A 24,046-nucleotide genomic window follows, 5' to 3' on the forward strand; every position below is an offset into this window, starting at 1 on the left:
ATTCAAACACGGAGGTAGATACAGCCCTTGGTCTGAAAAGCTTGCAGTTTGAACAGAGGAATGGATAGAGGGAAAAAGAGGCAATTTTTTATTTGAAACATTTTGGACAAATGTGCCTTTTCCCTCCTGAATCCTAGCTATAATTTTAGGAGTTTTCTTGTACAAGCCTGGAATCATTGGCAGAGTGGTAGCGGTGGTAGCGGTGGTGGTGGTGGGGTGGTAGGACACGCCATGCAATAAGGGCTAAATGTGGAAAGCAAGGAGAGGAAGAACTGCAAAGGGTCTAGAAAACAGGATGAGAATATTTAGATTCATTCCATGGGGAAAGAGAGCTTAGAGGAGTATAGATGAGATCAACAATCAGAAAGGCAGGCAAGATAGATGGTCCTTAGCAGCTGGTTCAGATGGAGGAGGGAAAGCATGTTATAAATGTCAAAGAGGCCAACAAGGAAAAGCTGTGGTAGGAAGGTGGTGGAAGTAAACCCAGAAGAGGATGGACCTGGAACAAGATATTTAATGGTGTGATCAAAAAACCCCTATTGGTTATTGGAAATGTACAGCAGACTGCCTCCATTATTTGTACATAGTCTTGATATGAAAGATTTAGATGGATAGATGCTTAGATGGATAGCAGCAATTTGAGTTAGACTCTGAAGAAAACTAGTTAGAACAAAATTTGCCTAATGTCTGTCAAGAGAAGTTATATCTGACAACATATTTCATCTCATGAATTGGAGCAAAAGTACTTATAAATTTTTTAAGAGGAGGCCAGCATATTATTCAATAAGGTAAATACTGTGATTTGTGGGATTTCCCTTTTCCTCAAAGTTCAGTAGTTATTTTGATTTTATGTCAGGGAAACCTGTAAAGGAGATGACTGCTAAGAGAGATGGTCCACAAACTTTTAATTTGGCCTGTCATAAGATCATAGAAAAATAAGGCTGTAAGGGACTTCACGAGGTCACCTAGTTCAGCTCCCTGCTGAAGGATCATCCCTGACTAAACCATCCCAACCAAGTGTCTGTCCATCTTGATCTTGAAAATTTCCAGGGATGGAGATCCTATAACTTCCCTAAGTAGCCTGTTCCAATACTTGACTACCTTCATAGTCAAGACAGTCCTCCTAATCTTCAACCTAAACTCATTGGCCTTTGTTTGATAATTGACATATGAGCCCAGATTTTGGTATAGATGTTGGTGACTTGCACTAAAGATATGTACATTGCCTCTGGGCAGAAGTTGTGTTCTGCTCGGGGAGGTGTGTAGTTCTCCCATGCTTTCCGTGTACAGCCTTATATTGTCCCAGGCATAAGCACTGAACAGGGAATTACCTACAGGCTGGCACAGGGGTGTCTGAAATCCTATACTGGACCAGGCTGTGAGAAGACATCTCCATCATGTCAGGATCCAACTTGCTTCTAACACAGATGTCTGCATAACAGCAACATTGACTTCAGGGTAAAACACAGTGGTTGAATAGGTGGAGTAGTGCCTATCCACCGTTTGTTCACCAGCTCAATTGTTAGGGCGTTTGTCCAGTTCTGTTCCCCCTTCACCTCCAGAAGATGGGGGGTAAACCCACATGTCCTATACCAACAGGTCATAGGCTGGGCAGGGCTGAGAACTTTCTCTATCCTTGCTACTGAAGCTGAGTCACGGGACCATATGGATAGTGAGCAAGAGGAATTTTGATTGTGATCTGGCAAACTGGATTCTGGGTGGCAGGAAGCTTTTGGCTTCCAGTGCTGGTCTGTGTATTTTACTTTACATAATCACTGGTTAAAATGGAGGTAGAGGAGAGATGTCTTGAGATTCTGGTACCATCATGTAGAAACTAGTTTGGGCACAGACCATTTGGCAGGACTTTATTTTCTCAGTAGGAGAAATTAGTTCAGGAACCAAGGGAGAAGTTTTGAGAGATTATCTTGGTGGCACGTTGAGCAAGGTGACTTATACTTAAAAGCAGTTTTCTGATGAGAGTGTCCGGGGAGGAGCATTACAAGCTGATGGTGCAAGTGTTTGGGTTAGCTGGGGTAATATGAAGGCAATGATGAGAGTGTTTTGGGTGGCAGGTAGAGGCAGAAAATCTGTTTTTAACTTTTTTTCCAGAAAAGTCACCATGACAGTTGTCTCTAACAATTAGCTTACCTTTCAGAACTGTTTTTAAATACCATGTTAGACCCTACATGAATATTCTGACTTCCCTAAAATGCCATTTGAAGCGTTCCCACTTACACCCTTTTCTGTCTCAAATTTAGTCTCGCTTCACCTGCATCTCATACAAAATTTAAACTGCAAATGACCTTTAAGCAGATTTCTGAGCAGCTGCCCAAATCAGGCCTACAATAGGTAGCAAATCTGAATCTTAACTATGGCCCGGCACTGAAAATATCAGTCAGTGTGTGTACTGATAAAAAGAGGTGTTCAAAGCAACTTGTTGCAGTAATACACATAAACAAGACTGCAGCAAAAACAGAACTATAAAGTCTTTGTAATTTCATGGGACCTTTCAGAGAAAAGTGCTAATTTCATGGGGAGTTCTAGGAAAAAGCACCAATTTCATGCAAATTCAGGAGGAAAAAATATATTGGAAGGTTTCACTTGGTATCTGTAAAGGCTGTAATGACTGTAAAAGATATACAAGCCTAATAATCATGAAAGCAACACTCTTTTACTAGCGTATATTAATCGCCTCATATCATGCTGGCAAGATGCAGAAATGTTCTGCTTTGCTCCATGTATGATCAAATGCAGCTGTACACTAATTTCAAAACTGGTCTAAAAATGGAACCTTAAAACAATTTCTTTTGGAGTTCTCTGCAGGCTGGAATAATCCTGCCTCCTTGTGTTAGCCTGGACGTACCAAGGTCATCCTGAGTTTAGATGTCTAACCCATGTGAATAAGCAAGTGTGGTTGATTATTTGAACAGACTATACGAGGCAAACCTTCTGTTATTGCTCCTCCTTTTTTACCCTTTCAGGTTTATGGGGTGGGGGCAGAGCACACTGTATGAAAGCAGCACATTCAGCCAGTGGTGGGAATGGGAATGTGAAATGAGCATAAAATAAAGGGGAGAGAAAAATCAGATTAGGTATTGTGATGATTAAATCTTCAGTGATTTAGTTGATTCTTGGCCACAGTGTAATTAGCACAAAGGTTAATAATGTAACATCTCAACCTTAAACAGGGACAAACTTTGGAATTGGACTGTACAAAAAATGTTGTTCAGTTTTAACTTGGATTCTGGTTCACTTCTGACAGCATATAGCTGGTGTCAGGTGAATATAATTAAAAACTATATAATCATAAGTGTATTAGTGAGGGATGTTCATTGTTTTTCTAAGCAGCGGTACAATGAGGGTTGTGTAGCTCAAAGTTTCTGGTTAGTAGCAACTGATTTAGGAGGCAGCATTCAGATTTGGCTCAGGTTTAGACCACAGTTTGAGTTTGGGGTTCAAAAGCACCCATACCTGCAATGCTCACAAGGCATTGCATGTTTTCAGCATCAAATTATAGAAAATTATTGAAACGAGCTCTTGCTTCATTTACAGTATCTACTATTTGGAGTCAACATCACACCAGGTTTTGTTACAGTAATGTTTTGACACTCTAGAAACTGGAAAATAGATCCCATTTCAGGGGTAGGTCATTTCCACCCCAATATAGTCAAGTTGGATTAGGATCTAGCACTCTCTCACATGCCCACTGTTTAGAAAGTTGTGTTTAAGGCTGCATTCTTGTACATTTTAGGTGTATTGACCTCTCTAACTGTATTTTCACTTTATTAAAATGACTGTTGTATTTTCTAGCCTAGCCATAAACCAAGAGAAACACCATGATCATTTCAACAGCATCCTAGCAGTTACCAAAAAAGACACAAATTCACTTTTTGACCTTGAATGTCCCAAAAGTGCTTTCAGAAGTTGTTCCATGACAAGTGTGATGAGATGAAAGAATATAACCTGGATATTATAAAAAAAAAATTCATATAGTGTCCTCAGACAAAATGCTTAATAGAGAGATGACTCTTTACTGAGTTGTAACTTTAAAAGGCAGTTTTATTGACTTACAGAATACCTGTAAGTCTAGCAAAAGATTAAACATTATCTTAGGGAAGTCCAGTATAGTTTAGTGAGAGATCAAAGAGTTCCATTAACAGTTTAGCAGGAGGTAAAAAATATATAGCTAAGGTTTATATCGCTCTGATGAGGCTCCTCTAGAGAACTGGAAGACTCAGTAGGTGAAAACTACAGAAGGAGATACAGGAGAGGGAGTTGTGAAGGCTATTGTTGCTGATCTAGAATGAGGAGGCAGAACATCTGATTCTAATGGTAGTTTTTCAGGGATATCACCACCCCCCCAACCCAAGTCAGTCATTATCGTTGAGTGTAGATATAAAGTCCTACACAGAGAACTTTCTTTTAGAACAAAGACGTCAAGACAAAAGTATCAAGATATGACATAGACCTCGTATCATCATTGCTCAGCATTAGAAACAGTTAGAAATATTTCATCAAAAACTTTTATAAATGGGGTATGGAATAGTAAAAATAGTCTCCTCTACTTTTCAACTAGTTAAAAACAAACTGCATTGGGCAGAAGATGATCTTCTGGTGAAATATTCTACTGTAAATAAAACTGCTCAGCAACCTGAAGGATAGTGAAATAGAGGGAGGGTTCACAGATATAACCCTTGACCCAGCTGATGGAGCAGGTCATCGATTCTTACCAAAACATTAACATGAATTTAACGATAGCAGAACCCTCCCAGTCCCTTTTAACAATTGGTCTCAAAGCATTTCAGAGCATAGAAATTTTCACATCTTCTCCAGTTACAGATGTGGAAACAGAATTGCTAAGAAGTGAAGTGACTTGCCTGAGATCATGCTATAAATTATTGACAGGCCTTGAAAGAGTACCCATGCCTCTAAACTCAAGGGCTGCTTTTACTTAGCGCAGTCCATCCCCCTTCTGCATACTGCATGTCTCCATCCAGACTCCCAGGTGGCAACAGCTCGTTTAGGCAGAAGAATCAGTGTATTTCCACAAGAGAACCCAATCCTGACTAGGGGCTCTAGACCCTACAGAACATAAAGATTATACAACAATGTCAGGCAAGACAGCAAATATTTTCATACCAGATTGCTGCTTTGTAATCTGAGGGTAATAATGAAGGCAAGTATGGGCTGCTAGCAGTGAGGGGCAGGGACATTAAGTCAGAATAGTAGCAGCAACGCTAAGATTTCTGCAGTCCACTTTCCAGCCATGAAATGTGTATAGGCTCTATCTAATCCAATGGAACCAATGACTACTGGTTACTAAAGACTTGGCATGCAACACTGAAAAGTTACATCAGACTTGCTGGGAAATGGATATGCATCATCAGTATAGCTCACTATTAATGTGAGCTGGCTGAAATCAGTGAAAAGAGCCTTCTATGAATGTGACCTTACATGAATAGGATGGAGCAGACAGGCCTTTATAACTGGCAGTGAAAGGAAATTTTTTATGTAAATCTGCCACGGAGGAATCATTAATGCCAGCAGTATTAAACTGAGTGAGCTTAACTGAATGACTGGACTAAGGAGCCTCACATTACCTGGGTGTTTGTATCGTTAGGGTATTATAAAGTACATTTCTGTGCCAAAAAGAGAAGAAAAAAACTCAGTAGCTCACTTTATGCAAGCATGGTCATCCAGTAGGTATCACTTAAAATGCACTGTGTTTTGTTTATTAGCAAGAATTAGGTCCTTTGGCAAATGAGTCATCTACAGTACAATTTCGTTTCTTCCTTCCAGGGCTAGACCTTAGGCCCTGCATCAAATTCTGCAATACACGATTTTTGAAGTTGAACCAATTTTATTTCTAGTTCACAAATTATTTGATTGAGTCAAGCGCAGTCATGAGGTGGAAAAGTGGTGATAGATGACTATGATAAATGCACTTTAAAGAAAAGTGTCCCAAGAAAGCTGTGAAGATGTATTCAGCTGCATAATATCAGATTTCCCATGAAAAGGGTAGCCATTGATATGCTCAGGAGAACTACCACTAATGGAATCATAATTAGTGCAGGCTACTTGCATCCCATGTAAAGTCAACTTTCCACTAGCGTGGAGAAGAAGCTGGTAGTATTTTAATAGGCTTTGATGCTTTGCTACTTTTAGTCACAAATGGATTTTAAATTAAGCACTTTTGTGGAAGATAATAAAAGATCAAAGTTACCCACTAAGCCTCTGTCTAAACCACATTTGGAAGCATAATTGCAGAAAGCGTGAACATACCCAAACTAGCTGTGATCAGTAGCTGGCTCCGGTACCAAGAGCAGCCAGTCTGCAGAGGGACAGGCTTCAGAACAGGCTGTCCAAGGACCCCTAGGTACTGAGGCAACTTAAGGTCATGGCACTGCAGCTTCACTGCTGCTGGTAATCAGGCTAGTTACACGAACCCTGTCTCTGGCATGTCCATCCATGCTGCGTTCGAGTCTCTGGTTGGAGTGCAGGTGTAGCTGAGGAGAGGGGATAGCATTGACAAGCTGGGTTCCTTTCTTTGATCAAGCAACAATTATGTTCAAGGTGACAATAAAAGAGAAGAGTGAGACCTATACTCTGTTATGGAGAGTGTCCTGTATTTACTAGGCAGAATAAAACAAGAGACTTTGGTTGGAATATGATTAAAATATTAGTGTAGGGATAACCTAGTTAGTTGTGTTAGTCTGAAGTCAAGTAGAGAGCAAGGTAGCTTTGCCCCTTATAGACTGTTGGTTGATCTATAAAATGCAAATCTATCCTGCCTTCTACATAACCTAATCATATGACACAGTTAGGTCTTTCCCAGAACTACAAATCTTAACTGAGTTGTCATTGGCTGTTGTCTCATTGTAGAGAGGGTCCAGTGGAGTATCAGTACTGTGGGCCAGAATTGCGGCTGGTATAAAGCAGCGTAATTCCACTGACTTCAGCACAGCTATGCCAATTTATGCCAGCTAAGAGACTGGCTATGTATTTATTGGTACAATCTGAAGAATGCAAATAAAAGGCCAAATGACCATTTGATGCAAATTGGTGTAGTGACATTGAAATCAACAGAGCTTTGCTGATTTACAGCTGCTGAGCATCTTGACCAGAGTATTTTATTATTAAGTTTTGGTGGATAATTGAATATGAGGAAACTGTGCACAATATATAGATTTTTTGGTAATAGAAAACCAGGATTTTGCTGAACTTTTAATAAGAAGTCATTCTTAGTGTATGAATTCCATTATTGTTAGTGGGAGAATGTGTAAAGCATGACTGAATCAATTCTGCAGTCTTTATTTTAAATTGTGTCGGTATTAGTTATCAGAGCATTTTCTGTAGTTCACTGCACTCTCTAAATAAGCAGGATTTGCAGAGGTATTATGCATTATGAAAGGGTTAAGAATGGGAAGTTAAAAAGCCTGAACTGTCATTGTTTTAGTAGCAGCAGTGTTATGTCTCTGCTACCGTGCATAAAGAAAAAAGAAATGCTGACAAGAAAAAAATGTAACACTTTAAAAACTTTTCAGTCTAAGGAATGTACTTTTAAATTTGTGCCAGTTACAGTAATTAGTAAACTCGTTCTTAATAGTGTTGTTAAAATGTAATTTTTTCACACTTTCTCTGACTTTGACACTGCTGCTTTTGAAACTTCATTTTGCACTTGGTTCCATTGTTCTTTAATCTGCTGCACTTTGCATTTAGTATCACTGAGATTTCGCACTTACTATGTCAATAACATCTGGCAAAATTGCCACCTATTAAGAGTAAGTGTTCTTTTTTCTCCTGTGAGAAATGTGATGGTGTATTATATTGGTTTCCCTTGAGAGGCTAAGGAGACAATTTTAAAGCAGATAAATGCATTAAAGAAATAACCTGAACTACAAGAGAAGGTTAACGAAAGTCAGAAACTTTTTTTTTACCTCTTTTCTTTGTTAAAAGCACCTGATACATGTGGGAAGTGACAAAATAGTTCAGTTATACAATCTTCCGCACGTTTGGACGTATGCTGCTTTTCATCATGCTGCTGAGGGATACATTGTGTTCTCATAGGCTTTTATCTACATCAATATTTTTTCTGCCCATGTTAGATGTGTGTCAGTTCAATGATGAGTTGCAGCAAGTATGCTTGTAACTTGTGCGCTGTCAGATGGTTATAAAAACATGAGTGTTTTCCAGAGGTGCTACTGGCAAGATTTTGTCTGGCCTGTAGGTGCAAAGGGAATATAAAAAGCCTCTCTTTGTATTTCAGTTCTGTGGTTAAGAATAATTGCAGTCCTTCTGTCAGGGAGTTCTCTCAAATGAGGTGGGATGGGGTGGGGTTGTAGCCCAATCTCCTGCATACTTATGTCTGTAGTGCCCCCAGAACTTCAGGAGGCATTCCTTCGATATATCGCCTTCAGGAGATCCTTCTGAGGCAATATCACATTTGTATGCTTCTCCCTTACAAATGCTGTGACTGAGCCTCCGAGGCATAATCTAATCTTTAATGTTTATATTTTTCCTACATTACACAATTACACAAAAACCCCCTCAAACTATTTTTACCTGCAGCTTATATATCCAAACTCCCTAATAAATGATATTAGATACTTTCAATTAGAGGACATCCATTTAGGAGCCTTTTCTTCCTTTGCTCTGAGTGAAACTGCAATATGTCACCTGTGGCAGTTTAAGTTTTAAAATGAAACCAAATGAATCTCAGGCACAAAGCGGAAGGGCAAGATGTGGGTGAGCTCCACAGGGGGCCTCCAAACTGTGGACCTGATTTTCATGCACCCACACATTCAGTGGCATTGCAGAAAAATGGGGAGGGAGGAAATAAAGTTAATCCAAAGATCCTCAAAGTCCATAGGAACCTTTCCAGGTTAGCAGCCTGTGGAATGAATCGTGTGATTTGAGTGGGAATGGCCATGAAATCTGGAGGGAAGGGAATGCAATGAAGTGAGACAACTGTATGAGTTCCTGGTACCTTGCTGGGTTGCAGAAAAGGATTCTGTTTCTTCAAATTCCCTTGTATCAGTTCCCCACGCGACAAGCCCTCAGAGATCTGATCTTGCACGTGGGATCTGTGAATTTTACGTTTGGCTACATGCACAACTTCAATTAGCATAATGAGAGTTATGCATGCATTGCATCAAAGAGATAATATATTTGCATGGAACTGTGCAGAATGTAGCTGTCTCTATGGAAAAGCAACTTAACGATTGGTCTAAAAGAAATGGATTTTTTTTTCTAATTGACACACTTGAACTTTACTCTCCCTATTGTTAATGTAAATAAACGTATTTGCTCCTTCTACATGTCTACCTCCTACTTCACGTATGTCTGAGCCTGAAATGTGTGTCTGACTTGATCTTTACATTTGAATTCAGTAGGAATTTTATTTGTGTAAGGAATAGCTTTAGGCCTAAATGAGGATGTGAATGTGCCTCAGAAACGCAACAGCATTTCTGTATGTTCTTTATCATCTAACATTTTTTAAGCGTAATACTGTATATGTGATATCTGGCTACATTTACTTTTCTGGCAATTTACACAGAACATATAAAAAGGAATTTATTAATTTACTTCATTATAAACCTACCCAGGTGATGCATTAATGCCTAAACTTTGAATGTCTGCTTTGGGGGACATAGAAACAGCAAAAGAAAGCACATTTTAATGTTGTCACTGTTTTCTTTCTTCCACATATACAATTAAGGCTCAGATATTTGCATCTGAATTGATCCTGAATTATAATATGGAGTTTACATACCACTGGTTACAAATAATGAGGTGGTGAAGAACAACAATTGTATTTCTCCTCCCAGATTTCCCCCTTTTCTTATATTTCTCCTTCTTCATTCTTTATTGCCTACAATTTAACATCTTTTGCTTGACATGAAAGCATTTGCTTTTGACAAAGTGACTTCTTTGACAGTATTTATTTTTAAATCATTTTAAAGCACAAATGATTATCTTAACAATACTCAAATATAGACCTAATGAGCACAGACAGGAATCAAATGGCTCATGTGTTGTCCAGTGTTATCCAGCTGGATAATGTAGGGCACGGAGTTGCCTTCTTTATATCATGACAGTCACTTCCAATTTCTTAATTTAGAGAAGATGACTTGTTTCTTTCTTTTGAAAATCCATGAAGAGCTTACTTTAGTGGTTCTTAAACTTATTTTTCCCCATTACAGAGTTAATTTAGGTATAGCAAATACCTGAAATCATTGCACATCAAAACTGGCCTAAATAATTTCCCCCTCAATATCAATGGTGGATTATATAGGGGTAGATTGTGCAACCCTTATCACATTGGGAGGGGCGTTTTTGGTAAACATCACTGGACCATCACTGCTGTTTTCTCTCTTATTGTCCTCATCCTCTTCAGTGCTTTGCACATCCTTGTAATCCTTTCAGTTTCCCCCTTGCTATGGCTCTTTCTGAGCCTCTCTATTTTTATCCTTCTGTTCATCTGACTGGACTGGCCCCTGTACCTTTTACCCATGGTGTACATTTTAGCTATGTTCACAGCAGTTGATCTAAGTACTTTGTTGCAGATAATGCCAGCTGCCAACACCCATTTTCTGGCAAATGAAATTCAGCAAAAATAGCAGTCTGCTTTTCTGTCCAGATACAGCTAGTCAGTTGAAACCTGCAGCATCTTGGAACTCAAAGGCTTCATACAGACATTATTACAGCTAAGTTAGGTCAGGTTAAAAACAGCCCCTGATCTAAGGTAAGTTGGGGGAGGGGGAGGGGTGAGTGGGGTAGGGGCTAGTAGAGGGGCTTGGGGAAATGGTGGGGCTAGCAGGAGCCACAGGGAGCTTGGGGGGATTAGGGAGCTGGACGGATCCATGGGGCAGGGGGGTTGGGGGGCTTGGGAAGGCGGTGGGGAATGTAGGGGAGTTTGTGAGGTTTGGGTGTGTTTGAGGGATTGGGGAGGCTAGTGGGGTCCTCAGGGGGCTTGGGGTGATGGGGGGAGGTTAGTGGGGTTCAAAGGGTGGGTTGAAGGGATTGGGGAGTGTTGGCAGGATTGGAGAGGCTCTTGGATCCACCCACCCCCCAAGGGCCCCCCCCCCGCCATGATGCTGAACTCCCTCGAACCTCAAAACCACTCCCAGGGCCAGGTTTAATGTTGTTCACTGATCCAGATTGTGGAGGGAGGGGTGGATGGATCAGGGGGCTGGTGGCTTTGTGGCAGGAGTTGGCATGGTCGGGGGGATTCTCTTTCGCCTGGGACCAAGGGTTATTTTTAGCCCCCTGACCCCTTCCACTACCAGACAAGCACCCACACAGTGAGCCAGCCCACCCAATCCTTCCAGCTCTTCCCCCACCCCAACAGACTTCTGATGGGTCCTGGCACCAATGAATACTGGTACAACCAGCACTGGGAGCAGCTTGTAGGATCGAAGGGGTTGGTGGACTTGAGGGAGGCTGACTGGTCCACAGAGGGGAAGTTGTCCATCTGGGATGGGGGGAGGGATGATGGGGATAAAAATAGCCCAGTATGGGGAGAGGAGGTGGTAGGAAAAGTTCAGCCCTGGGGCTGGGAGCAGCAGCTGGTTTTCTCAGGGCCTGAGGCTATACTGGGAATGCGTATAGGAATTCAGTTAGATTGGTCTACTCATACTTGATCTAACTTAGTGCATCTCTGAGGTACAGTTGAGTTAGATCAGCAATTTTTTTGACCAGTCTAACCTTCCTGGAACTTCTGTACAGTTTGCACTTATATTAACCTAACAAAGGTATCTAAGTGTAAGGTCTCTACCTAGGTGAACTAAGTTAGATTGGGTGGCCATTTTTAATGTGATCTAACTTCCTCTTTACCTCCCCCAGTGTCTGCACAGACCCATAATTCCTCTTCTTTCTATCAGAGGTAATGATCCCCAGTTTGAGGGCTAGTAAACTAGAAGGTTAGTTTAGTGAACCAGCAGCAGAAAATGGGGCAGAGATTGCACTTTCATATCCTGCAATGGGAAATAATGCCTTCCATTTCTGAACCATAGGGTCTCCATTTGGTGAAAGAGCAATGCCAACATTAAAAGTAAAGATAGGTAATCCAAGCCAGCTAGACACTGACAGAGTGCTCGGTCAGCCCTTCCCCGCTAATTCTATTTCTGTCTCTTCCCATATTCTTAATGTGTTTTAAATTGTTATTTATTTAATTGGTTCATATCCCACCATATCCAAAAAGCTCAGACCAGCTTTTTTTTTAAATGAATTTTTAAAGGTGTTTATTATAATAGTATCTGGGTGTAGTATCAGGGTGAGCAGCTGAGAACCACACTTCTTCAACGCTCAAAAAACTTGCAGCCTGCACACAGTATATCTTTTCCATAAAATATGACAGCTCAGTTTAGCAAAAATATAATAATTATTGTTTCCTCAAATGGAGCTGGGGTGATGTGATGCATCTTTCCCAAAAGCGGCAGGTAGATTTTCTGCCTATCTCATAAACTGGGTGTTAATGTTAGTTGTAGCTTTTTATCTGCAGTTTCTTCTCCTGCCATCTCTTTTTCCATCAAGTAAAAACAAATTCAAACTTTACTGCTTTGCCTGCTACCAAACTGCTTCCTTAATTCAAACCATTCCATTCCTGAGTAGGTCCCAGAAACTGATTTCCAATTAAAGTAAAAAAGCAAGATGTAATACTGTGGCATGGAACTCAGATCAAAATTACCAATACACACTTAATCTCATAAATACATACAAATATGGTTGTAGTCTGAAGAATACTTGGGGAGGTAGTTCATCCTAACACTGTGAAAGAACCATGGAATGGAGAAGGGAGACGGAATGTAAACTAGATGGGAGAGGAAGGAAAATGAGGCTCCACCCACATGTGGATAACGCCCACACAGATTAAATGGAAGATTGCAGCCAATACGTGGTACGTTCAACCATCAGGGAACTAGAAACAAATTAATTTTTTGTAGCCAGTCACAGCTGACCAACCAACCCTCCCTTTTAAAATAAAAAAAATCTGTCTCAGGATTTTCCCCAATCAAATGAAGAACAAATCAATTTTCAAACAAAAGTTCCTACAAAAACCTCCCAACTAAAAACCAAAACCTGCAGATGTAGTAAAGTCACACCAATACAGTGAACATTGGGCAGGTATGAAAACAAGTACATTACTAATGAAAAAGGATTTTGTCATGAATGATCTGGTTCCTCCTGCTTTGGGGCTTACCGCTGGCATGTGGCCTTTGCCTTGAACCTGGTAGGCAAGTAAGCCAGGCAGTTATAAAACTGTACCCTTTGTCATCATGCTGCTTTGCTGTTAATCTTCAGATGTAAATGTTATAATAGAACTCTTATTTATTCAATTAAAAACATAAGCAGTCATTACTAGAGTGGTAATGGAAACACAATGTTGAGAAACATAAATTCTAAGTGTCTTTACATGTAATGGTGCTATTAAATATTAAAACACAGAATGAAATTTTTAAAAAGCCCGTAAAAAACTAAGTCATGGACAAATGTGGCGATGCAAAACCTTAATGAAACTAATAAAGAGGAAAAGCAAACCTGAATCAGCAAAACATTAAAAAATGTTCTTAGCTCGTTTCTGCCCTGCAAGGTGCAAAAAATTGTAGTCTTAATCCTGCAATGTACTTAAAGGCATGTTTAATAATAAATCTGAGAGATGGCCTTTTCACAGTAATGCAGAATATTAAGCATGTGCTTACATATGTTGCACAATCAGATCCAGAGTGTTTGGGATCTTGTGGGCTTCTCTGATCATTTGATGCACATGCTGAAATCTTTTGTTTTTTAAGCTGGATTTAAGCATGTGCATAAGTGCATTGCTAAATTGAGGCCTATCAGTATGAATTTTAAATGAGATCAAATAATTTGAACTGCCTTCATCTCTTGAATGACCAGGTAGAGGGTTAAGCAACTTTGGCTTTGCCTCAAACCCTTGACTTCAGTTATCACGTGTACTCTAAACCTTCTTGATTGGATCATTATTGTTTAAATATGCTGTGGGGGAGGGTGTTCCTCCGTTCAGTGACTTTAATAGACTCTAATAGGAACCTTAAATAATACAGTGTGTGTATGACAGAATGCCAGCCAGGAAGGAACAAGAGAACCTGACTACTGAACTGAAAAAGCAAACTGCTCCCCACCATCCTATTGACTAGACAGTTAGGAACCGACTTGCTGTCCTCACAGCAGGCAGGTAGGCAGATATGAAGTATGGTAATTATCTGCCCTTTATCTTATCAATAATTAATGCTTTTCACATGAATTCTATTCGGTTCTATTCTCTATAGGTTATTATACCACGTTTATCACTGTAATATCTGAGAGCCTTCCAGTAGTGCCATAAGTAACGTGACTACGTCTCTCACATGTTTGCCACTTCATTCCCTCTCTGTAGAGGGAGAAGTGTGTCTGGTAGAGTTTTTTGTTGTTGTTGTTTTTTGGGGGGGGGGTTACATTATTTCTACGTGTTTATTAGACCACATAAGGTCAAAGAAACCTTTTTTTAAACTTAGCTCTATATCAGAAGTAGTCAAAATATGGCCAGGACATTTTTTCTGGCCCATGGGGCCCCTAAAAAATTTAGAAAATTAATATTTATCTGCCCCTGGCTGCCTGTCAAAGATGACAAGAGCCAGGGGCAGTTGGACCCAGGGAGACCTGATGACAAAACTGAACAGCTGCAGCAGCAAATCCAGCCCCACCACCCACCCACCCCTCCAGCCTTCCCCACCCCAAGCCCCAACCAGAAGTCTCTTCCTAGCAGGGGCTGCTGGAGGCTTTGGGCCTGGGACTGTTCCTGCCTTCCTGCACTGAGGGAAATACAGATAAGAAGGACAGGGGGAGGGAGGCAGGGGAGGACTGTGGGTGATCACCCCAGTCCTCAGGGCTGACTGGGCCAGCTCCTGCAGTCCCTGTGCTGCAGCTGGGACCCACGTGGTGCCAGAGACTGGCAGGCAGGGTTGGGGGGAAATGGCTGCTGTAGGTGGGGTGAAGTGGCCGTGAGCAGGCGCACAGAGTGGAGCAACAGCTGAGTGGGAGCACGGGGTCCACACTAGTGCACCTGAGCCAGTGCTGGCAAGGCCCTGAGTAGGGCAACAGGAGCACAGGGCCCAGGCTGCCAGGGGATCTGTAGAGCCGGGCTGGCTCCCTTCTCTCCCTGCTTGAGCAGCACAGCCCAGCTCCATAGAACCCCTGGCAGCCTGGACCCCATGCTCCTGCTGTCCCACTCTGCGCCCTCCCAGTGCTGGCCCCGGTGCTCCAGCAGGGACCCTGCACTCCCACCTGGCTGTCGCTGGGCTCTGCGCATCCACTCAGTGTCCCTTCCCCCCACCTGCCACAGCCATTTCCTTGCCTGCTACACTCTGGCACCATGTGGTTCCCAGCTGCCACACTGGGACTGCAGGAGCAGCTGGGAAATGGTGCTGGAATGGATGGAGGCTGGGGGGAGCAAGGAAGCAGCAGGAGAAGGGGAGCAGTAGCAGACATAGGGCAAGGGGCAGTGAGTGGGAGCATGGGGCCCATGCCAATGCCCCGGGGCCAGGAGTAGTGGGAACATGGAGCTCCAGCTTGTAAGAGTACTGGTGGAGGCTCTGCCTGCTGCGGCAGGGTGGAGGGAGCAGGCTGTGGGCAAACCTTCCCCCTCCATCCAATCCACAACTTTCCCCAGCCACCCTCCCCCCACACACTTACAGCCTCTCACAAACCCATACTCACCCACACCCTCCCCAACAAATCCCACACACACACCCCCTCCCCCACACCCCACATACCCACAAGCCTATACCTACCCTCCCACCCACACCCTCCAACAATATACAAGAGTAAGACTTCATTTTAAGCTATTACACTATCACCTCTACATACAGTAAACAAGCACATGTAAATCAGGACAAAAATATTTTTTTAAAATTAGATTAATGAATGTTGTAGTACACTTCCGATTTTTAGAATACAATTTGGTATTTTTCTGGTTCAGAGATGGCAAAACCCCTTACTGAAAGGAGTAATTCCAGGGTCAAGGGGAGGGACTTCTGGTAGCAAAGGTCAGGGGTTAGGGGATGGGACTTCTGGTCCCCAGATAGTGACCAGGGGGTGGGGCACCTGTCAAGGGGCAGGGCTACCTATGTGGTGCTTGATGGGTTGCCAAAACCCAGTAAGTGGCCCTCCGCCTGAAGTAATTGTCACCCCCTGTTCTACATGTACTATGTAGGTTGCTTATAAAGCCTCATGTAAACTTAATTCAGTGTATAATGCTTCAAGATAGTTAGTTTGTGCTGCCACTTTTATTTTAAAGTGAGTCTACATTAGCAAAGGTGTGGATTGTCATGTGTATGCACCACACAGGTGATTGTAACCCAGCTGGAATATCGCAAGAGAGAGTTCTTTTGCTGCAAGGAAGCTCTCTGTTAGGCAGCTGAGCTACTTTGGGGTCAATATCTCTGTTCTATCCAGTGTGTAATGTAGAAGGATTGAAGAGTCCTGCTGGGGGCGGGATTTAGATTCACTAAATCTATCCAGCACTGATACAGTGCCCATTAAAGACTCTACATAAGTGGTGTAAGTTAGAGGAGCTTCACAGCAGCAATTAGTGGTATCAGGGCCAGCGCTAACCTTCAGAATTAGGGAGATGGAAGAGGTTCTCAGTGTCACCCTGCAACTGGGCCACTGCATATCAGCTTGGGCAGAAATGAATCCAGCTCTTTGACTTTTTAATAATTGAATTTATTTTTCCTAGCTAGTATATAGGTCTTTCTAGTATAATATTAGATATTCTGCTTTATATCTAATCGAGTGACCGGGAATGATCATATATTTCATTTTGGTTTTCTTTCAGCTCAGGGGGTGTCAAAGACAAGGCCAGTAGGCTGGATCCTTCTTGCAGAACCTTATCCAGTGTGCAGTGCTGCCTGTTGATCTCAGATCAGTTCTGCACATCGCACGTGGCATGCACCAGCTGTGGACCGGCACACTACATTTAACATGAAGGCTGCATGTGCCATATGGGGCTGGACCCTGTGCATGACTACATCAGACAGCACCGGAGCCAGTCCAGTGCACACATGTGCTGAATGTGGCTACACATGGTGCTGGATCTGAGACCGGTCCAGCTTGGACCCCTAAATCAGCTCTGTGTGCCAGATCCAGCACATAGTGCTGGTCTGGTGCAGGTGCTGCTGAGGCCAGGACATGCTTCATGGAGCAGAGGGCTGGAGCTGTTGTGCATGCTTTATGCAGTGTGCGGGGCTGCATGTGATGCCCATGCTGGACCAGCCCTGTGCAATGGCTCTGGTGCACAAGACTGGTCTGTGGGCCTGATCCAGCCTGCAGACTGGCCCGTGCCCCTAATCCTGCCAGTGGGGCTGGATGAGTTTGATACCCCTGTTTATTTGGTTCCCAGGTATGGCTTGTACATATTATGGAGTCACACAAACACATGTCTCTTCAATTTCATGAGAGAGGTAGGTAGGTCTGGTCACTACACAAATTAAGGATATCTTAACAAAACCAGTTACTACAGGAAGTGCTATAGGTAGCACACTTCCCTTTTCACTAGGTGATGTTTGTTATGTAAGCAATGATACTAAGTGGGGACAGCGTGATGCAGCATATACTAGTTATTTTCAAGAATCACTAAGCCAGGGCCCTGACCAGTTGTCTTTGAAAGGACCCACAATATAAATTCTGTGTAATTAGGGAAACTGTGTTCTGTCTACCCATTGGCTTTGCAGTTTTGTTTAAAGGATTATTTTTTCTCATATCTTTTGTAGTCTGCCTTGCTGCTGAATGGCCTAGGGTATTATAACACAGAGGAGGCTGCATTTCAATGGTAGCTGCAGCAGACGGTAGGATGGGCTGATACCAGACCAAATGGGTTGTTGCCTGTGAAAGCTCTGACCCAGTTAGTCTCTAAGGTGCCATGCTGCCTTACCTTCTGCCTGACATCAGGCTAACCACCTCAGTGTTGCATAATATTTATATTCTATAACTTTTGATGCGTTTTAGGATTCTAAGGAAATGTTATATTTTTATATAAACTGTGTTATTTATAGGTATAGATGGATTGATATTTTATGTAAATCTGTATGTCAATCTGACCTGCTTATCTTTGTTGTTTGTAGAGTAAACTACAAACTAAGAGCAGCCAAATCCATGGGAGTTGGACAGCTAGATACCTTTTTAGGCACCTTTATACTTTAGAAACCTGACCATTAGGTCTGTATTACGTACGTGGCTACACAGACTGCCACTCTTCTAGACCTGACTGCATACAAGTGTAACTTGTTAACCAAAATGCGATCTTAGGTTACCTGCCTGCAGTTCCATCCGATATCTGTTGCTACAGGCAACTGCAGAGGTTGAATTCCACAATTGCCCTGCTTTGCTTCTTCCTTTTTAGTTCCACCTCCTGATTTCCTGAACAACCTAGCAAAGCACGGGTTCATTAATATGGTTTTAGGTAGACAAGAGGCAGAAGTGAAGAGCACTTTATTAGTTTCTTATGGGGTCTGGTATGGGAGGGGTCATAGGAATTGGGCGGTCCCACATGTTACTTTCTATTACAGTCGTGTCCAGCTGGCTTATTTGGTGACATATTACTGCAGTATGCCTGAATGGGAAGCCCAAATTTGAAAGTTTGGATGGCAAAAAGCTCTTAATTTCCCAGAACATCTCAGCTCTGTATTGACTCCCATGGAACCCTGGATTAATACCTAGATATGATCCAAGATTCCTTCTTTTAAAAAAAATCATATTTATCCCTGGCTTATAAAGCTCCTGCATGCTTTGAGACCTTCTCTCAAAACAGTTGGTTTAATTACCAAACCAGAGTAAAAATGGAAATTACAGTAAACTATGTGTTTGTCAGAAATTTTGTGGCTTGCTCTTCTATTTATAGATTTTTTGGATCACCAGTGATAGGCAATAATAATACTTACCTCACTTGGTTATCATGAGTCTTAATTCATTAATGTCTCTAAAGTGCTTTGAGAACCCTGGATGAAAGGTGCTATAGAAGTGCAAAGTACTGTTAAAAGAATGAATGAGGTTAAGGTATCTACTGTTTTTCTCCTTTCATAGGGTTTGCCTAAAATCAGAATGAATGTCATTTTTTTTAATGTTAAAACTTCTATCAAGCTGATCTTTACTAAGCAATACTGCAAAGCTAAATCTCTCTCTGTTATCTGTCTGTCTGTCTCTCTGCATGTTTCGTGATGGATACTTAATTTTAGTAGTTTGGTTATTACTGCATGAGATGTGCTCTTTAATAAAAAGGGTTCGCAGATGCTGAAACTTGTCTCACAAGGTAAATCTCCACTTCACTAAGAACCACGTCAAACTGTAACTTCCAGTCAGAAAAGTAGTTTTGTGTAACAGCTTTTTTCCATAAACATTTGTATAGTGTTTAATACCCTCTTCTGCATAAAAATCATGCTTCTCCAGAGAAATGTGTTGTTCTAAGAACCTCAGAGATCTAAAAATAAAAGCTTTCAATCATTACCTGAAATCTGGCATTTTCTAAATAAAGATTTATTTTTTTGTCATTACAATATTTGCAGTGCTGTAGAACCATTTGAAAATTGTTGATGTATGGTTAGCGCTGTAAAAGTCAACTAATTTGGGTCATTTCCTTGGGTTATTAAAAACTTGGTTATAGAATTTTTTTTTTTTTAACATATGAACGCTTGTGAAGATGTCAAGGTCCATGAGCTAAATGCATCCCTGGTGTAACAAAGAATTTCCCTCAAAATATGTGTAAAAATGCGTTTCGAGTTCCAACAATGAACTCTTTAAAAACAATGCTATCATTGTTTCAGTGCTTTAAAGAGACAGGGTAATTTTTAAATATTAATAAACATCCAGGGGGAGCTAGGGAGTAACAATTTTTCCTTCTCTAATGGTAAATAAGGCAATATGAATACAAGGAAGAGCTACATAAATGACTAATTTTTGTTTTGTTCTTTTGATAGGAACTTTTGATTAGAAACTGGTCAGACATTCCCAGAGTGGTTGAGAGCCTGTCAAGGTCACTGCCAAGGACAAGAGAGTCAATTAGTATGCAGATCAGAGCCAAGGAGTTCAAAGGTATTGTTCCAATTCAATCACATTAGCCAGGCCAGTAATGAACAAACGGCATGACCTTAATCATGGAGCCTGAACCACTCATTGAAAGAAAGTATGTGTGTCTGTGTATGTATTTGAGGGCATGGAAGGAGGGGTAGACGATGACAGGGAGATTTTTTTAAAGAGACAGGATGAACAGTATTTGCTTAATTAGCCACCAATATTAGAATCTTATTTCATGGCCCTTGTATTTTAAAGTACAAGACTGCTTTTATTTTTGGGTTGTAACTGAAACAGACTCAAATGGACAGGTGGTTAGAATATTTTAATAAAAATACTCAGGCAGTCACTGAGATGCTAAATGGTTTGCAGGAGGAGGCAGATAACCTTATGTAAGACACCAAGCTAAATTTTGCAATTGCAGTCTCCTTCACAATGTGCTAGTTTTCTCAAAGTCTAGAGGTAAAGAAACTGCTGTGGTTATCCCCCTTGATATAACAGAATTTTCCGCTACTTGGAGTTGACACACATTAGCAATTTGTAGGTATGCCATTAATAATGGAAAGAATGAATGATTTATACAGAATAGAAAATATTTATTTAATATATTAGGTCTGGCAAACATTATGTTTCATGTAATAATATTTTAGATACCACCGTTACTAAGTTATTTCTTAAAGTGCTCTGCATATGTAAGTGTAGTACATGTAGCACACTCAAACTTCCAGTGTTTTCTGCAGCATTACAAAGCTACAAGCATACACTATATTACATTCATATAAAATATGTTCTGGTTTTCTTTTTTTTTTTTTTTTTTTACAGAGTTGTATATACAAACATGCATATATAAATGCAGACAGAAATAAAAGAATTTGATATGTATATGGCATAATGTGTGCATGTCTATGTGTATTACATATAAGTTAGTACTGACTCTACAGCTGGGCTTGGACTGAAATTCTACCTAGCAGGAATAAATTCCCCTTTTTCTACACTGTTGATTGAATTTGGCATCCAAATCTGACCAGTAGCTCTTCAAATGACCACTGAATTGTCTGTGTTTATATCCACATTCAAGCACACTGCAAATACGTACATATTTCCTGCATGTGGAAATGTGAAATGACACTTTGCACGTAATTCATCATCAACCACTGAAAAATTGAGTGATGCTTAAAATGTGTTCACCTGCTTCTACTGTGGTTTACTTTGCAAGTTATTGTTCTGGATTTGTTTATGTGGTAACTTACAAGTTTCCTGTATCTGTTTGGGTGATATTTGCTCAACAATTACTTCTACTGGAGTAGATTATCAAAGGAAGCTGCAGGCTTCATTGGGAAACTGAAGAAGTCACTTCATTTCCCTTTAAATAAATCCTGATAGTCAGCTAAGATTTTAGGAATCCAGGGTTTTTTGTTTTTGTCTTTCTTATTGGGGAGAGTGTTCATCATATCTCACTACAATGGAAGATGCATAACAGAAAAGAAACTATTCTAGGCTATGATACACCCTAGGGGTTCATGAATGTTGGGGGAGGAACACTGATTATACAATGCAATAACATATTGAGACACTATTTCAGTTTTACACTTGGTATCAAGTAAATACAGGATATCTCACCCATGAAGGGTGATTATCTCTCATGAAGGGAGGAAATGAGTTATTAAGGTCTTTCTCAGGAGCAAAACAAGGATAAGAATCTTTATTAATGTAAGAAACAATCTGCTTTTTTTTGTTATAGAAATATATTTCCTTTTTAAGCAAAGCTGTGGGGTTTTTGTCTTTAAATAGTCTGTATCAGAAAAAAAAACCCTCTCAGTTTCAGTTGATGCTTATCCCTGCACTGCTTGAGAATATTGTTATAAAACATGTGCTCATTGCCATTTTTATCTAGATCACAATTAATAACATTTTTAAGCATGAAATGTCTATCCAGTCCTATAAAACGACTTGTAAAGTGTTTGATATTTTATCTGAGGATATTAAAAGATTGTTTAAAATAAACATATAACACTGGAACTGAATTTTCACACGATTATTCAGATAGTCAATAGGTCTTCTTTGATCATATTATTATGATGCTTCTGCTGGATTTCATTCTAAGACAGGCATATTCTCTCTCTCTCTCTCTCTCTCTCCCCCCCACCCGTCTTTTTTCCCTAAACAAGGTCATAGATTTTTAAAATGAAGACTAGAAGTTCCAAGTACAAGATTAAGTAAGTTCTAACAGTGTTATAAAAGTAAGTGCTTTTTTCTATAATAAAAGGTGTTTAAAAGGTTCGCTACAGCTTTAAACAGAATTACAATTTACTTCTTTCAAGTGTCCAGGCCATAAATTCTTCTCAATTCCCTCTCTCTCTCCTTGTCGGAATTAATGAGATCAGATTTGATCAGGGCAGTGATGTGTTCAGAGCCAAATCACACAACAGCGCGCGTGCGGTAATGGAATTTGCATCTAATGCATACATAAATCAAACATCTTTCTGGACATTTTCATATGCATAATGTCATTTCATCCAGTTCTCTCTGTGCAGAGGGGGAGATTTTTCTCTCTGAGAGAATGACTTTCTTTAATGCTTTCATTTTATTTTCGCTGACTACAATCCCCGAGAATGCGCTCGGTCGGAGAATCTTTCGGGGCGCGGTTGACAGTTCCTTTTCCAAGAGGGGTCCTTCACATTTATCATGCCTCTTCCTCGGGGGCTTTGTTATGCAAATGTGGCTGAAATTGATAATTCCAAAGTGCTTCATTTCGGTTCCTTGGCGGTTGGAGATGGTAGATAAAAAGAAACTGACAAGACACACTGATTGCCCTCAATGCTTGTAACTCTCTTGCTAACAAGGCTCGATATTGTTAAAAATTCCTATTGTTATCAGGGTGGCAGTTCCATTATGCAGGCCTTGCAAATTTCTGATCTGAATATTAACCCTTTAATCACCCTTCTCCCCTCCCCCACCCAACCCCAAATCAATTGCCATCAAATGGCTAAAGGACACAAAATATTAAATTATTTCCCTGTTATGGGTGAACATCTGTGGTATATTTTAAAAACTCCATTAATCGTTTTTTCAAGGTAAGCTCAGGCATTTTATATCTAAACGGAGAAAAAATGTTCTGTACTAAAACAACTCTAACAAAAATAGATTGAAGGGTTGTGTGAATCTATTTGGAGGAAACTGGGTTGGGGGGGTGGAATATTTGGATGGAAATATCTGCTTGCCAAAATCAAATTCACTAGCTCCTGGCAAGTGGAGAAGTTTCATTATTTTAAACTTGTGTGTACTTGCACTGCTTGTTCTAACTTAGGTAGGCCTCAGGGAGGGGATAGTGTGTCTTCATATACCCTACTACAGTTGGTTTTTACTTCTCTGCCCTGCTAACTGCAGATATACCTTTTTCAGGCTGCCCAGCAGCAAAGTAGCTGACAGGTAGGTGACCAAAATAGTAGAACAGAGGAAGAGGATTCTATAAAAGATGAGGATTTTTGGTGCTTATTTGTCACCCAGAACAAAAAGAATCAATAACTTCGCTTGTACATGTTGTTCTTTTTAAATGAGGAAATGGGACCTTCTAACTTGGGAAGTGACCCTGACAGTGCAGAAGAGAGAAATGCAGGCTGTAGGAACCAGATTCTGGATCCATTGAAGTCAATGGGAGGTTTGGCAATAGCACCGATGGGCACTGAATCAGGCCCTAGAAGCTGTACTTTTCTTTCCTGATGACAAGTTAAGGTAAACATTAGATCATTCCCATGGTGTTATATAGTTGCACTGAAAAATAGAAGACTGCTTAGTGACTGATTTACCCATTGATTAATGAAAATGGGGCTTCTGGAATTTCAAATATCCTTCTAACAGCGGCTGATGTGTGTCCAAGGAAGGTGAATTTCTCTCCATAAAGCATCTGCCTTCAGGTTCATATTACAATTATAGGAAGATTTTTCTGGGGAGACCTGACATGGTTCCAGTTAAACTAAATCATAAT

General features: G+C 40.8%; 1 long non-coding RNA gene across 1 annotated transcript in view; it reads left to right on the plus strand.

Moving 5' to 3' along the window:
* The window catches only part of LOC149872188 (uncharacterized), a 78,609-nt gene extending 56,332 nt beyond the window's left edge, over positions 1-22,277 (plus strand). Inside the window, exons 3-4 of the long non-coding RNA XR_016440592.1 lie at positions 19,968-20,082; positions 22,230-22,277. This is a non-coding gene — a long non-coding RNA (uncharacterized LOC149872188). The remainder of the gene's footprint in view (positions 1-19,967; positions 20,083-22,229) is intronic.
* Positions 22,278-24,046: the final 1,769 nt, after the last annotated feature.

This window comes from Crocodylus siamensis, chromosome 2, assembly GCF_052110815.1.
Source record: "Crocodylus siamensis isolate JL-2025a chromosome 2, ASM5211081v1, whole genome shotgun sequence".
NCBI lineage: Eukaryota > Metazoa > Chordata > Crocodylia > Crocodylidae > Crocodylus > Crocodylus siamensis.